This window comes from Papio anubis, chromosome 8 (genome assembly GCF_008728515.1).
Source record: "Papio anubis isolate 15944 chromosome 8, Panubis1.0, whole genome shotgun sequence".
NCBI classification, from domain to species: Eukaryota; Metazoa; Chordata; class Mammalia; order Primates; family Cercopithecidae; genus Papio; species Papio anubis.
In genome coordinates, this window is record NC_044983.1 from 137,800,177 (window position 1) to 137,817,125 (window position 16,949).

Consider the following 16,949-nt stretch of genomic DNA (forward strand, 5'->3'; position numbering starts at 1 on the left):
ATCACCATGATGGTTATTACTGTCATTACTCTCACCATCGTCATCACTATCTCAGATAATGATATCATCATTGTCTTCACCATCATAACTATTACCATCATATGAGCATCAGCATCACCATTATCATAATCATTACTATCATTATTATTGATAGTGATATCACTATCACCACCATCACCATCATTATCACCACCATGACCATCATTATCTTCACCATTATCACTATCACCATCATCATCATCACCATCACCATCATAATCTTCATCATATCACCATCATCATCACCGCCATCACCATCACCATCACCATCATCAACACCATGATGGATAATATAATCGTTGTCTTCACCATCACAACCATCATCATCATCATTATCATCATCACCATCACCACCTCATCATTAACACTATGATGGATAATATCATCGTCTTCACCAATATAACCATCACCATTACTATCATCACCATCACCATCAACACTACCACCACTATCATCATCATCACCATTATCACCATCCTCATCACTATCACTGTCATCATCACCATCATTACTATCACTATCACTGATAGTGATATCAACACCATTATTAGTAGCAGCAGCATCACCATCACAATCATCATCACCATCATCCTCATGAGTTCACCACCACTATCATGGTTATCACCATTATTACCACTGTCATTCTCATGACCTTCATTACAACACCATTGTCTCAGGACAAAACCTGAGTGGCTCCTGAGGAGTGGATGTGGAGGTGATGGGCCAGTGGGCAGCTGTGCAAGCCTGGAAGACTCTGTCCCTTTCCTCTCTGTCCAGGCAAGGGTCAAAAGGCTCCAGAAGGAATACATCCCTGGGATCAGAGATGGGATGACTCTAAGGTGTGAGGTCCCAGGGAGTCAAGCTCCCCTGACACACCCTCAGCTAGTGAGTCGGATTCCTTGCTCACTCCTAGTTTGCTTAGCAAGAAGCCCTCATGTTGATTTCTTTTTTTGTTCAACAATGCTTTATTGGAGACTTCCTTTGGTGATGGGGGCACCGGGGAAGTCCATAGGTGATTCATCACACCCTGACGTTGAGGAGTTTCTGGTTTGTTTGCAGGTGGCCTTTGCCAGAGATAAGAAGTGCTGAGAGCTGCAGGGGTCCAGGGATGGCTCACCCTCAGGGAGGCACAAACACCCTGAGAACTGGGACACCAGGGAGGGGAGAGTTGGGCAGGGACCTGTCAGCCACCTCACAGAGAAGAAGACTGGAGTCTAGGTGGGTGCCCCGAAGGAGTTCCATCAACTGTAGCCTCCTTCCAGTGCCTCTAGCACCCTGGACTCCCACCCTCTGCTGGCGTCGGTGCTCCCAGCCTGGTGAGAGCAGGGACCCAGGGCCCTTGATTCCAGCTGTGATCCCAGTTGGGAGGCAAGTCCCCTTCTCCACCTCTCCCCACACTCGCTCTCTCAGCCTCCTCTCAAGGAAAGCCCACCTCTTGCTCCAGCAGAACAAGGGTGGAGGGCCTGGGTCTTCAACCATGTTGACCATGTTTTTTCTGCTCAGTACCTGGCTGGATGGCTTGATTCTACTCACCCCCCACCCCCACCCCACTTCCATTCCTGCGAGGGGAGTACTGGGTACAGCCCTGAGCAGAACAAACTTGGCCATGTGCAGAAACATGAGAGACCCACGAGGAATCATCTCTCTGCACCATTTCAGAGGCAGACTCCAGAGGGAGACCACTCTCATCACCCAGGATCCTGCAGAGCGATGGTCAACCCTGCTGAGAACAGCCACTGTCTCAGGTCAGACTCCCTGGAAGGAGAGCATACAATGAGGCCTTTTGTTCAAGAGCTTTGCTAAGGGAGTCTCTCAAAAGAAGCAGGACTGTGAGGGGAAAGAGCTGAGCAAGGCTTTGTTCGTAGCCAGAAGCCAGTTTCAGTTGGTCTCACTGGGGGCTCTGGGGCATGAAACCACTGAGTGAATGCCCCTGGAGGTGGAGGGCGGCTTACCCAATCCCATGCCAGTCAGTGCAACAAATTTCCCAGAACCGCAGAGTGCCAGACAGCAGGAACCGTTTGTACTCTCTCTTGGTTTCTTTAATCAGGAACTCATAAGGGGCTGAGCTCAGGGTGGCTCTGAGCTACAGTGGAGGTGCCAGCTGGGCTGGGTCATCTGAGGGTTCCACTGAGGAGGCGTCTGCTTCTAAGCTTAGTCACACAGCGTCTGGCAGAGGCCTCAGTTCCTCACTCGTTGTCGACTGGGACACACACACACGACAGCTCCCCGGGGGGCCCAGGTCGACTTCCTCAGACCCAAGTCGTTCCTGACCCTTCCTGGCCCTTGCGGGGACATCAGTGAGCAGCAAAACCGCCTAGGGCTCAGCGCTTCTCCTTCAGCACCTTGGACAGAGCTCGTCCAGGGCCGCGGGAGCTCTGGAGCTGTCAGGTGCACAGGCAACAGCCCTGCGCTGTGTGGGCAAGGGGCAGGTGGCAGGGCCCCACCCCTCCAGGTGTTTCTGGACAGTCTGAGGGCCGGACCCTTCTCCCCTGGTGGCCCCAGGGCAAATGCCCCAGGGGACTGAGAGCGAAAGGGGAGTGCAGGGAGGGCGGGGAGACACAGCCATCTCACTCTGGGGTCAGGGTCGCCTCCGCCCCTTGCTCACTCAGGCTCCTCACGGAAAATGGCAAGGATGGGGCCTCCCCTCAGAGGCTTGTCGGGGGGCACCGCAGGAATGAGGTACAGTGAGGGTCATCGCTCTAGTGGTCTGCCCACCCCACCCCTTGCCAGTTTCATCCGGTGAAGCCCAGGGTCCCTCTTCTCCGAGTGTGATGAAGGAGGCCCCGCACACACTCACAGCCAGTGAGGCAGTGGCCACTGTCTGGGGCCATGGCCCTGGAGGCAAGGCTGTGGTGCTGGTGAGGCAGAATCGTGATGCTGGAGGAGGTAGCACCATGGTGCCGTGTAGGGGGACAGCATCCTAGAGGGCACTGGAAGGAGGAGGCTGCTGCTGAGGTTGCCGGGAGAGGGGCCACCCCATCCAGTACCATGGCCCCGCCCCATCCAGCACCATGGCCCCGCCCCATCCAGCATCTTGGCCCCTCCCCCTTCAACACCAGGACCCTGCCCCATCCGGGACCACGGCCCAGCTCCAGTAACTCCTGGGAGAGGGAAGATCTGTGCCTCTTCTCTGCAAGGTCCCAGTCCCTAGGTTCAGCCAGTGTCCCCACAGGGCCCCTTGATGCAGGGGCTGTCTGAATGGATACAGGGCAAGGCAGAAGTTTGCATCCCCTGAGGGCCACTGCCAGCAGGGCATTCTGGGGCCATCCCACCCTGGGACCTCCCAATACCCTGCCAGTCCCTCTTGCCATGTCTCAGGACAGCCTCCTGACCCCTGTAGTAAAGAGGCCACTAGCACTAGCTGGTGACTGAGAGAGACCAAAGCCCAGGAACCCACGGCCTCTGAGGGTGGAGCCTGGAGTAAAGGGGTCTTTGTTCTGGTGCCCAGGGGACCCCCCCACTGCTGAGAAGGTGTAGCCCTGGGTGCTCTCCCAGGAGCCACCTGGACAGGCTGGGGGTCCAAACTTGGGGGACTTCAGCTGTGACACCTCTCCTCCCACTACAATGAGTCAGCTCCCCCGTCCACCCCCAGGACTGCTGCCTGTCACCCAGAGGACCTGCACCCTCAGTCAATGTGGAGCTGTGATGGGGGCGAGAGGAGAGGAGTGTGGCCAGGGACGGCACTGAGTCACCGAGGGGGAGGAGGCAGAAAGACAGCTCTTGGCTTCTCTGGGTTAAGAGCAAAGCACACACCTGCGGGCACCCATCCCATGGTCTCACCCTCCATACGGTCCACAGGGGACGGGGCCAGGGCTCAGTGCGTGCCTGGGGTTGGAGTAGAGTAGGAGCCAGGGCCGGGTCTGGTCCTCCTGTCCAAACTGCCAGAAAGAAGCATCAGTTATTAGGCTCCAGCTCTGGTCTTCGAGCCTCTGTTGGCCCATACATGTCCACGTTCCACACTTGCTACAGGCCCTCAGGCATGCCCTCCCAGCATCTGTCCCTGCAGCCATGGCCTCCATTCATCCTGCACGTCATGTAGGAAACACACTGCCTGCCCTGTGCCTGGCACTCCAGTCCCCGAGGAACTAGCCTCGTGCGAGCCCAGGAAGGAACAACTTTCCCGTTGACACCGAGGAGTCCGTGCCTGGGCACCGAGGTCTCCCTGGGGGAAGGGGGGAGCCAGAGGTAAGTGGGAAGATTTGAGGGTGGAGTGTTCTGGGCAATGACAGGGACCTGGGGCGGCCATGGGAGGGGACAGCAGAAGGTATGGGAGGGGGGCCATTGGAGGTCTGGAAGGAGAGGCGAGCTTTTCTGAGCTGTCCCTGGGAACAAGGACAGAAAGGCGAGGAGGAAGAAAGCAGGCTGCACAGGCCCTCCTCCCTGTCCCCCATGAGGCCTCAGGGAGCCCCTGCCCGGCACCAGGCCCCTGTCCACCTAGCCCGTCCTGTGGCACAACCTCTAACGCCTGCCCTTCCCTGCATTTCCTGGGCTCTCCCCAATAACCCACCTCCCCAGGAGTTGGACCCAGGCCCCTGTCCCAGTGAAACTGGGGCCTTTGGGAACCCCAAGGAAATGCGGCTCCCCCAGCCCTGCTGGCCCCTTGCTGCCCCAGGCCCCACCCCAGCCCCTGCCAGGGATCCCTTGCTACAGGCCCCAGGCCCCACTCCAGCCCCTGCCACAGAGGCCCCAAGCCCCACCCCAGCCCCTGCCAGGGGCTTCCTTGCTTCCTCCACGTCCCTCCTTTCCTCCGAAATTTGCATCTCACCTTCCTGCAGGGTCACTGCACTCTGCCTTCCAGAGGCCCTCTGGGATCCTCTGATCCTGGCTCCGCTGCCATCCCATAGGTCATACAGTGCCTGTGGCTCACACACGCCTTCACTGCCCAGATCCACGCCTGCCCGGCCCCTGGCTGTCCTGCTTCTGGGCTGATCCGGGAGGAAGCTGCTTTCTGGGTCGGGGGCACCTGCAATCCCTGAAGAGTCCGGCAGAGGGCACTGTTTCCTCCCCCAAGAGAAAACACAGCAAGCCCGGGTCTGTGTGGAAGGGGGTCTGTGCCAGTCACCCATCTGCGGGGTCCACACCCGGCAGCACAGCCCTGCCTCCAGCTGAGAGGCTATCCTGGGAGGGGCTGTGACCAAGGAGGTGACAGTCCCACCTGGCCGTCCAGCCTCTGCCTAAGCAGCAGCCAGTGATCTCAGACACCGGGAGCCGCCATGGCCTCCCACCCTCTGGCCTCTGCCTCCCAGTGGCCCACTGGCTGCCCGGGGCTGGCCCACAGCTAGAAGGTCAACTCCTGTCCACGGGCACATCCCCTACCCAGCTCCCGCCCAGCCCTGGGCAGTCTGGGCCACAGCTGCTCCCCCAGGGTTAATCCCTGGCCCTGCTGCTGACACAGGGGCTCGAGGTGCTGAGCAGTATGCCTAGGGCAGTGGGGCCAGAAGGGGACAGCCAGACTGCCAGAGAGGGAGTGTGTGCAGAGGCTGGCATCCCAGGGCCCAGTTCCTGGCAGCCCCTGGCAGTCCCAGGAGACACTGACATGATGGGCATTTGTACCCACTGATGCTGTTGGATACCTGTGGCAGCCCCAGGCCGGCTCCTCCCAGGGTCCGTGGCTCCAGCCTGCTCTTTGACCGGGAAGAGCCATCCAGGCAGAGGCCACTCCACAAGGGCGTCTGGAGTTGGAGGCCTGTGGTGGTCCCTGAGCTCCAACCTACTGTGCCAGGTGTGGACTTTTGGGGCATGAAATTTCTCAGGTAGGGTAGGCACCAGCCAGATTCGAGGGCCAGGGCACTGCCCAGCAACCCCTCTGCCAAGGTGCCAGAGAGCGGGACACACCGGCACAGCATCACCCAGAGTGAAGCCAGGGGTCCCTGGAGTGTCCCGAGTCCCCTGCGAAAGGGGCTGTTGTGGGGACACCCCACAGCCCACCACCTGGCCTTGCCCTCTCCACATCTGCTAAGGTGCAAATGTGACCCCTCCAAAACCCAAGTGTTACCACCATGACAGGATTGAGAGGTGATGAGTCCGTGAGGCTGCTCTCCTGTGGGCCCAAGGCCCTTACGAGGCTCCACACAGCGCCCCTGCCCTGCCCTCTGCCTTCTGCCATGGAAGGGCGCAGCAGGAAGTCCCTCCCGTGACCAGACCTGGTGCCCAGACCTTGGACTTTCTGCCTCCAGAGCTTTGAGAAATAAATCTCTGCTCTTTAGAAATTACCCAGCCCTAGGAATTTGTCGTTAGGGCACAAATGGACCAAGACACCCTCCCAACATCCCTGGTACCCCACAGGCCAGAGGAGAGTGGGGAGGGAGGCAGCTCTGCCCTAGGCTCTGGCGGGCACAGGAACCATGTGTCGGGAGGCCAGGACTGACTGCAAGCATCAGCCTTGGTCTCCCCACCTAGGCAGTGGGGGACAGGACAGGACTCTGCTCCTCCACCTTGGGCAGAAGAGTCTGATTTTTTTTTTTTTTCTTGAGCTAGAGTTTCACTCTATTGCCCAGGCTGGGGTGCAGTGGTCTCGGCTCACTACAACCTCTGTCTCCTGGATTCAAGCAATTCTCCTGCCTCAGCCTCCCAAGTAGCTGGGATTACAGGCACCCACCACCACGCCTGGCTAATTTTTGTATTTTTAGTAGAGACAGGGTTTCATCATGTCGGCCAGGCAGGTCTTGAACTCCTGACCTCAAGTCATCTGCCTGCCGTGGTCTCCCAAAGTGCTGGGATTACAGGTGTGAGCCACCGTGCCCCACCAGGAGTCTGACTTTGTCCACAGCAGAGACCCAGCATCCTAGAGGTGCGTGCTGTGTGACCTTGGACAAGGCCCTGCTCCTCTCTGTTCCTGGGGTGTAACTACCTGTTCCCACTGCAGGGTCGTGGACAGCACTGACTGGGAGGAGGTGCTGGGGCTACCAGTGCTCCAGAGGATGGGGGGCGCAATTAGGCAGGGACAGTGTGGAGGGGAAGGAGGCTGCAGGAGAACTGGGGACCCGTGGCCCAGCACCCAGTAGAGCCTGAAACCCTTCTCATCATCTTCCTGGCTCTGGGCTCCAGCTCCCTCTGTCTGAGGCCTGTGGGGCGCGTGCGCACACACACACACACACACACACACACACACACACACATACACACATCAAATCCCCTGCTCACCAGGGCCCCAGCCGAGCACAACTCCTCCAGCTGGCTGTGCAGCAGAGAAGTCCCAGCTCGGCTCAGAGGGGCTGGGCTTGTTCCCTCCCTGCCCTCCTACAGCAGCTCCTCTGCAGGTGCCAGCAGCTAGCGAAGCATGACGCAGGCCACTTACTCACCACCCCAGGCTGACTCACCTCCCAGGTACCCAGACCCTCCTCAGTGGAAGGAGGGCTTTGTGTTTGGGGCTGTGCGTCAGCACAGAGCAGCATAGAGCCCCTGACGTGCCAACAACAGTGGGAGGACGTCCTGGGATGGGCACCTTTGGGGAGCCCTTTCCAGGTGTGGGGGGCAACAGTGCATGGGGCAGAACCTCCCCCTGCCACCCTTCCCCCATGCGCCCTTGTGGGTGGTTGCTGTGAGCTGGAGGGAGACAGTGAGAAGCCTGGAGGCCGTGGGGATTAGGGGGCTGCCGGGAGAGAATGCTGACGCTGGAAACGTCCACGGGGACCAAGGGGGTGCCGGGAGAGAACGGACCAAGGGGGTGCCGGGAGAGAACGCTGACCCTGGAAACGTCCGTGGGGACCAAGGGGGTGCCGGGAGAGAACGCTGACGCCGGAAACATCAGTGCGGACCAAGGGGGTGCCGGGAGAGAACGCTGACCCTGGAAACGTCCAGGCTGTCTGGGGAGGTGAGTTCCTTCACAGGAAGGGTCCTGTGGTGGCCATGACCCCAGTGGCCATGTGGCTGAGGCCCTGGGCAGTGGCTTCCTGACTGAAAGACCCTGAGCCCACCCTGAAGCCCCACAGCTTTTTCTCCACCTCAGAGACTTTCCGGCGCTCAGTCTTGCGGCGGCCCTCGTGGCGCTCGGGAGGCAGTGGGTGGACCATGAGTGTGAGTTAGGAAGCAGAACTGCCCACCTCCGAAATGGGTGCCCAGGAGAGCAAACACAGGACCCGCTCCTCCAGGCCTCAGCCCCCCTCTGGAATGAGGTGAGAAGACCCTCTGTCACAGGCTGCCCTGAAGAAGGGTGCAGGAGCCCCGCGCAACCTGGACCCCAGGCAGCAGAGTCCAAATCCAGACAGCAGGAGAGGAGGGCTCCACACATTACCAGAGGAGCCAGGATCTCAGTTGGCCGGCTCCAAGGGTCATTCACACCTGCAGCCCCACCAATCTGCTGCCCCTCTCAGGGACCCTGTCCTCCACCTGTAAAGTGGGGATGCTGGGCAAGGCGGCTATGAAGTCGGGGGAGACTGACAAGGAGCACATTGTGAACTCTGGTACTGAGGTCACCAGGGAGAGGCCTGGCCCCACTTCCTGTGGAGTGGGGAGACCTGGCCCAGTAGGTCCAGGAGGGAGCAGTCACAGCAGGCCAGCCAGTAAGGGCCAGGGTGCCAGATGTACAAGCATATGGGTGCTGGACAGGCAAATGTCTGAACAGAACAGACAGGGGGATAGGTGGATGGATGGACAGGCAGATGGGTGGATGATCGGACAGGGGAATGGATGGATAGACAGACAGGCAGATGGGTGGATGGACGGACAGGCAGATGAGTTTATGGACTGACAGGGAAATAGGTGGATAGACGGACAGGGGGATGGGTGCCAGATGAACAGGCAGATGGGTGGATGGAGAGACAGGCGTATGGGTGCCGAATGGACAGGCGGATGGGTGGATGGATGGACATGCGGATGGGTGGACAGACAGACAGGGGGATGGGTGGATGGACAGACAGGGGGATGGGTGGACGGATGGACAGGGGGATGGGTGGATGGATGGACAGGTGGATGGGTAAACAGACAGACAGGGGGATGGGTGGACAGACAGGGGGATGGGTGGATGGATGGACAGGGGGATGGGTGGACGGACGGACAGGCGGATGGGTGGACGGACGGACAGGGGGATGGGTGGACGGACGGACAGGCGGATGGGTGGACGGGCGGACAGGGGGATGGGTGGATGGACGGACAGGGGGATGGGTGGACGGACAGACAGGCGGATGGGTGGATGGACGGACAGGGGGATGGGTGGACGGACGGACAGGGGGATGGGTGGACAGACGGACAGACAGGGGGATGGGTGGACGGACGGACAGGCGGATGGGTGGATGGACAGACAGACTTCTTCCACTCAGCACTGCTTGGTTTTCAGTACTCAAACGGCCTGTAGATTTATGTCTACAGCTTCAACACTGGCTCAGCCAAACGCTCATGGTGGAGCAGGAGATGTGGGGAGGGAGGGCCAGCACCAGCGGAGAAAAGGGAGGACAGGGTGGGCATCTTGGCCTCAGGAGACCCACAGCAGCTGGAGCAGGTTTACAAACTAGATCTGACTGGCACAACCATCCTTTTTAAAGGTTTTAACGGAATCACAGTGACATTTTGATCCCATTTATGAACAGGGAAGCCAGGCCCACCAGCCCACTGCACCATTTAATGTCAGCAAATAAAATTCAGTCAATAAGAAACCCCCATAAGCCCTTTATTACGGCACAAGGCGGAAGGGGCTCAGCATTGCCCATCGTGGGAGGAGGCACTTAAGGGCTGCGAACCGGGGCTGGGCAGCGTGGCAGCCACATAACAGTGGGGGATCCTTGGCCGGGCGCGGTGGCTCAAGCCTGTAATCCCAGCACTTTGGGAGGCCGAGGCGGGTGGATCACGAGGTCAGGAGATCGAGACCATCCTGGCTAACATGGTGAAACCCCGTCTCTACTAAAAATACAAAAAACTAGCCGGGCGTGGTGGCGGGCGCCTGTAGTCCCAGCTACTCGGACGCTGAGGCGGGAGAATGGCGTGAACCCGGGAGGCGGAGCTTGCAGTGAGCCGAGATCGCGCCACTGCACTCCAGCCTGGGCGACACAGCGAGACTCTGTCTCAAAAAAAAAAAAAAAAACAGTGGGGGATCCAGCCCAGGGCCCAGCTAAGGCAGGTGGCGAGCAGCCAGGGTGGGTCTATTGGGATCGCATCCGGGAGTATCTATGGAGCACCCACTGTGGAAGGGCCCAAGCCAAGTAGAGATCAAGGGTGAGGGTCTCCCAGGCTGGGCCTTGTCTAGGGGGAATCTCTGGGCTTCTGAGATTTGCTCTCAACCAGTCTCCCCCTGACTTCATACCCACCTTGCCCAGCATCCCCACTTTAGAGGTGGAGGACAGGGTCCCTGAGAGGGGGAGCAGATTGGTGGGGCTGCAGGTGTGGATGAGAGTCACAGCAGGCCAGCCAGTAAGGGCCAGGGTGCCAGATGGACAGGCATATGGTGTTGAACGCACAGGCAGATGGGTGGATGGACTGATGGGGGATGGGTGGATGGACAGGGGGATGGGTGGATGGACGGACAGGCAGATGGGTTGACTCAACCAGCACAAAGAAAGGAGCTGCCAGGGTTCAAGCTTCCTTTCCACAGAGCGGGAGTAGTCTGTGTCGCCTCAAGTGTCTGGAGGAAAATGGCCCTGGGTCGTTCCTGGAGAAGACTGCGGCAGGTGGCTGCAGGCTCCTGGTCAGCAGGGCTGGCTGGGCAGGGGAACCTCTGTCCCTCCAGCTTCTGGCACTTGCATGTGCATGTATGCATTGCCACAGTGCATGTATGCATTGCCACAGTGCATGTGCGCATGTACGCTCCCACACACGAGCACATGAGCAGCACACACACGGACTGCAGATGGAGCCCCTCGTGGAAATGGGCACACACTCACATGCTCAGAAAGCCAGGGGCTCCCTCTCAAGTCACAAGTAAGGGGGTCTCTGCCCACCACCCCATGAGCACAGGGGACCACCCAGGCCTTTCCTGGTTTCTTGCTCTGCACCAATGTCAGCGCGAGGATCAGGCCAGGAGCATCCCCTCCGTCAGGCCTCTCCCATCCCACTACTGCCTCCTTCCCCATTCTGGGCACCCGCCAGCTCCAAGGCACCTGCAGCGCTGGCTCTGGTGCCCCATGGAGGGTCCCCAAGGACAGTTGAGGAAAGGCACAGCCTCACTGCGTGCAGTCAGCTTCCAAGGAAGCCTTGAGAGTAAGGGGACACATGCCTGTCCCGAACAGCAGTGCAGAGACCCCACCTCAGCCTTCTCTGGGCTGCCCCCATCTCTTAGTTGTGACTCAGGGTATCACCCAAGAAGCAGAACATGAATACGAATGAAAGGGAGCCCATAGCATGCCGATGACCCCTGCAGATGTGTTGGAGAGGACAATTCAATTAATTAAACACCATGATTGAGTTCCATAAACAGAAAGGCTGTTTATTTACTTAATTGTTGAGCTGCAATAAAGCAGTTTTTTTCAACTTCTGTCCTTTGCAAGCTGTGGACACAGCCCTGCTCTTACATAAGTGACCCTCATTGGTGCCCCTCTGTGAGGGGCAGGGACCCCGCCACAAACAGAAAGCTTGTGTGTAGGCTGAAGGGGTCACGGGGCACGGGAGGGGCGCTGGAGGTTGAGGCTTTAGGGCCAGTGAGGAGCAGACTCTGGTTTTAGGAATAAACTGTGATGAGGCCACTGGCAAAGGTGGTGGTCAGAAGGCCTGGGACCACTTGCCAGAGGGAGACCCTGGCCCCAGGGTCCCACAGAGTGGGGGCTGGGCTGAGTCCTGAGGAGGCCAGAGCATTCAGCACCCACAAGGGGCCTCAGAGACACCCGGTATTCCCCCCGTCACACAAGAATCCTCTAAGGCCTCCCAGCCGGGGCTCCTCCCTCTTAGAAGCTGCCCCGAACTCTGTCCTGCTCCCCTCATCTTGAGCCTTAGGGTAGGGGTTTTGAATAATGTCTGTCATTCAGTTCAACAGCAAGGTATGGTGAGAGCTGGTGGCTTCATTTTTGGAACTGGGGGGCGGGGGGGGGGGAGAGAGAGAGAGAGAGAGAGGTTTGTGAGAGTCCTCATGAGACAGCTCATGATGGAAGTGAGCCTGAGCTGCGGTGAACCCTGTCGCTGAAGAGACAGCCTTCACTCTGGGTCTTGCAGGGGAAAATACAACTCTTTATTAAAACTTATTGCCCTGAAAAATGGGCAGTGTGACTTACTCATCCTGGGTAAAGTGTGTTGCAGGTGGCAGGGCTGAGCCTTGGGAGGGTGCCCCTGTCCACAGGCCAGAGGCCCCTCTGTGCAAAGGAGCAAGTGAGCCTGGGGACCTGCCACCTCCCCGTGCCTGTCATGGTTGCCACCCTGCCCAATTCAGGGTGTCTCCTCACCAAGAGTCAGGGTCACAGGAGGATGAACCCAGCTCCTGATCCCACAGATTTGGACTTAGTTCTAGCGTCCCCTCTCCTTAGCCGTGTGACTTCAGCGGCCCCTGCCCACTGAGCTCAGCCCCCATCTACAATGAAGAGGTGACAGCAGCTGCCGCCACCACCCTCAAGTCCAGATTTCTCACCATCCCCAGTCTGGCCAGGCCTTCCTGCCCTTCAGATGGCTGTAAGGATGGCACGGCGTCCAAGTGCAGGGCTCCCTGCCATGGAGTCCACAGAGTCCCTGGCTTCCCTCAGGGACCCCAGGGGAACTGCAGCACCACGTGTGCAAGACCTGGGCTTCGGCCACCCCCTTAAGAGAGAGGACCACCTGGCCCGGTTGTGCCTGGGAGGAGGCTCCCAGTCAAGGGAGAGCCTGGGCAGTAGCCTTAGGGAAAGGTGGGCAGGTGGCTTTCCCACCCAGGGAAAGGCCAGCATCTGGGCCATCCTTATGGCCCCCAAAGCCCCAGACACCTCCCCTGCCCTCTGCAGGCAGCAGAGCCTTCGGCGTCTGGGACCTGGGCAGGAGGAAGAGAACTGGGTGTGAGAAGGGGAGGCCAGGAAGGAAGGCTGGTGGAATGGGGGCATCTGCTCAAGGCTCATCCCAGGACCTCAGAAGGGAAGTGAGGAGAAAACAGTTCCTCGTGAGGCAGCCCTTTTCCACTGGCCCTGCAGCTGCACATCAGACCCAGCCTCTGCCTGCCCATGGGTGCCCTGGGTCCCTCCCTGTGTCCAGCAGAACTGACCTCTGAGCCAAGCCTGCAGTCAGCTTGTCTAGGGTGACGATGAGGCTACGTGAGGGTGCTGGTGGCTCCTGTCAACCTTAAAAAGATCAGGAAGTATGGAATATGGTTAAATGTGGTTTATTTGCACACAATGCTTGAGAAAGGCCACCTGGGTACACAGATTCCAAAGAATGGAAGTTGGTGCTCCCAAGTGGAGAGGTTTAGGGGTCATTTATAACGTTTGGGAAGCTTAGTGGGACTTCAACACTGTCCACACAGGCCAGCACATCCAATTAGGTGGGGCTGTATTCCTTCCGGCAGAGGCATAATGAACAGAGGATGGAAGAGTCATGGGGTCTTGTGCGCCTTCTGGTCTGAGTTGGGTGCAAGGTAATACAGAGGGAAAGGTCCACAACCGGGAGAGGAGGAGGGCTTATCTCTCACGTCATTGACTATTAATTGTGAACCTCAAACACCTGAGACAGGTCTAAGTTAATTTAGAAAGTTTATTTTGCCAAGGTTGAGGACACACACCCACGATACAGGCTCAGGAGGTCCTGACGACATGTGCCCAAGGTGGTCAGACCACAGTTTGGTTTTATACATTTCAGGGAGACATGAGACACGAGTCAACATGTGCAAGATGAACACTGGTTCAGTCTGGAAAGGCGGGACAACTGGAAGCGGGGAGGGAACTTCCGGGTCATAGGTAGATAACAGACAAATGGTTACATTCTTCTGAGTTTCTGATTAACCTTTCCAAAGGAGGCAATCAGATATGCATCTATCTCAGTGAGCAGAGGGATGACTTTGAATAAAATGGGAGACAGGTTTGCCAGAAGCAGTTCCTAGCTTGACTTTTCCTTTTAGCTTAGAGATTTTGGGGCCCCAAGGTATATTCCTTTCACGTTTTCCCCCTTTTTAAAAGTCTTTTGGAGAAAGCATTTTATAAGAAAATGAGTCTCTGGTCTCAGGTTTTGTCTGCTCTCTCATGGCTAGGATGGTTTATTCCTGTACAGTTAGGTCCAGAGTTATTAGAAAACCTCATTTTTAGAAGGTTGTGAAGTGTCATGTCCTGTGAAAAGAAAATAGGGGGAGGAGGGAGGAAAAACAACAACAAACAAAAGAACAAGCTGGGAAAATTCAATATAGGCCACATTACTCTGAAGCCCATACATTAGTAGGCAGGTATGAAAGTGGCTTATGTATGTAAATAGGTTGCTGTTGTTTTCTTCTGAAGTTTAAGTTGCCTGGCTTCAGTTCACAGGGCTTTATGAAAGCACAGCTTAGTTTTCAGTAACTCCAAATTGGGAAACATGGGAGAAAAAGACAGAAGAAAAAAATCAAAAACATTATTTTGAAGAGTTGTAGCCAAGAAAAATTATAATTCAGTCAAAACTGTAGAAAATAATAAAAACTTTAAAACATTAGGCAAGACTAGAATCTAACAACAGGTATACTATAGGTTTTGCAACATAATTTTTCTTTCTCCAGTTTCCCATTTTTAATAAACACAAATCATGGTAGGACTAGTTTGCTTTATTATACTTGGCCTAATTATTTGTATTCAGTGCAGCAAGAATAATTATTTTTTACATAGGCTTTTTTTTTTTTTTTAATGGAGTTTTCCTCTGTCACCCAGGCTGGAGTGCAGTGACACAATCTCAGCTCACTGCACCCTCCACCAACCAGGTTCAAGTGATTCTCCTGCCTCAGCCTCCTGAGTACCTGGGATTACAGGTGCATGCCACCACACCTGGCTAATTTTTGTGTTTTTAGTAGAGATGGGGTTTTGCCATGTTGGCCAGGCTTGTCTCCAGCTCTTGACCTCAGGTGATCCACCCACCTTGGCCTCCCAAAGTGCTGGGATTACAGGCATGAGCCACCATGACCAGCCTACACAGGCTTTTAAATTGGCCTTGATGGAACTTTGTCTCAAATAAGACTTTTTTAAAGCTGAGTGTAGTCATGGATTCATATCATCAAATATCTATGAGTTGGGGGATCCTCTTCTCTTGAGGTTCCAAGATAAAACTTGGGGCTGGTGGGCCTGTCAGAAAGTGACGTTCTTTACTTACCACAGTTCAGGAACCCTGTACAGAGACTATGTAGACAAACATGAGGCCAGTTTTCCCAAGGGGCTTTTATTGGCTCTGTAAGTCAAGTTTGAGTCCTTAAAGGAAAGCACACCATTCCAGTCAAAGCCTTGGTAGAATAACCAGTTTCTCCAAGTGTGTCCTCTCATACATGAAAAGAGATTCCTATTGCACTTATGTAAATAACTGTATTGCCACAAATAGCTTCCAAATTCTGGAGAAATCAGGAAGAGGAAAAACAAATATGTTATAAATTTTGTTCATAGGAATATACTAAATTGTTAAATCCTGTTAATCGCTCCAAAGAAAAGTTTCCTTGGCTCTGAAAAAGCAAAGCAAAGGATTAGCAACATTTTAAGTGAAAAGTCAAAAGGATTACTTCAGTCTTGTAATAGTTCAGTCGCTGTAGTTAATTCCTGTTCCGCTTGATATTCCTGAACATTTCAGTTCTCCATGGGCCCTGAAAGTTTTTATTTTACTCTGATGTCACCATCTCCAAAGCTGTTAAAAACTTGTATGCAAGAGCACCTGTTGGAGTTTTATAGCTTTTTATAAAATCACCTTCTAAGAAGGACCAAAATAAGACAACAATTGTCTGTGAATGACAAAAGGTTTTAGGGCAGCCACAGTCAAAATAACCATTGACAAGAAAATTCATTACCTCTGTGGCACACGATAATTTAACATAATAATTATAATTACTACTGATAATGTACACTAAATCATATCAGAATTATAGGAGTTTCCTATGATTTGGGAACACATAACGATAACATGTTTATACAAACACAGCCCAAAGAAACCCAAACACCATTTCATATTTGACAACACTTCCTATATAATTTTTATACCAAATAGGACAAATTAGGTCATTTTTGGACTTTATGGAACTTAATATCCTAAAAGATTAATTAGGTCAGAAAAAGACATAAGTTATAATTTGATTGTGGAAAGTTTGTCAAATATCAAAGGTTTAAAACACTTGATATCACAGGCTATTGCAAAATAAGTCATTCATTTAACCAAAGTGCTAACTTGAGGATTTCAAAAAAGGTGAAAACCTTCATTCTTTCAGAGAAAACTTAATTTTCCAAACAATAAACCCTAATAAAAACAAGAAGCCAATTACATTTGTTTTTCAAAATTTTATAATAAAATTTTAATCTTGATCATAAGATATAATTTTCATAAGCCTTTTATAAACTTTATAGCCTTAATTTATTAAGGAGTTTGTTAATGCTTCCAGAAAACCTTGTTAATCTGACACAGGGGTCCATATGCTAGTTTTGCATCAGTGTGCTTTTGACATTAATGATTTATTTATAGAGAAACTGAGCTTATTTTATCTCTCAAAGTCAGCCTTTACAATCTTACACACCCGCCTCTTCATGATAGTCCCTGGGCCTTGAGGAATTGAATAGCTTTAATTTCTGGCCTGATGTCTCAGGAATGCAGTTTATTTTGAAGGGCAATTTCTACTGGGTCTGAAGATGGAGCTTTAATTCCTGTCAGTGTTTAAAATTTAGCAGGACTTGGTGTTCTTTTTAGATCCAGGAGTCAAACCCTGTAACTCAATGTCACAAGTACTTTAAATGTGCATACAGAGAGATACATGGATGTAATAACTTTAATTTTAAAAAACATTAATCTCAGTTTTTTTCCTACGCAAACCAAAACTTAATAATAGTATGACAGCATGATCTCATAAAAGTTTTTGCTTTTTAAAAAAATACATCCTCTTATTGTGACTTACA

General features: G+C 54.2%; 1 long non-coding RNA gene across 1 annotated transcript; it reads right to left on the reverse strand.

Annotated features, from left to right (window-relative positions):
- Positions 1–223: 223 nt before the first annotated feature.
- Positions 224–5,087, reverse strand: LOC103887202. Its single transcript, XR_651198.4, has 3 exons — positions 4,805–5,087; positions 3,793–3,917; positions 224–2,969 (listed from the first exon to the last, which is right to left on the reverse strand). It is a non-coding gene; the product is annotated as an uncharacterized LOC103887202 (long non-coding RNA).
- Positions 5,088–16,949: the final 11,862 nt, after the last annotated feature.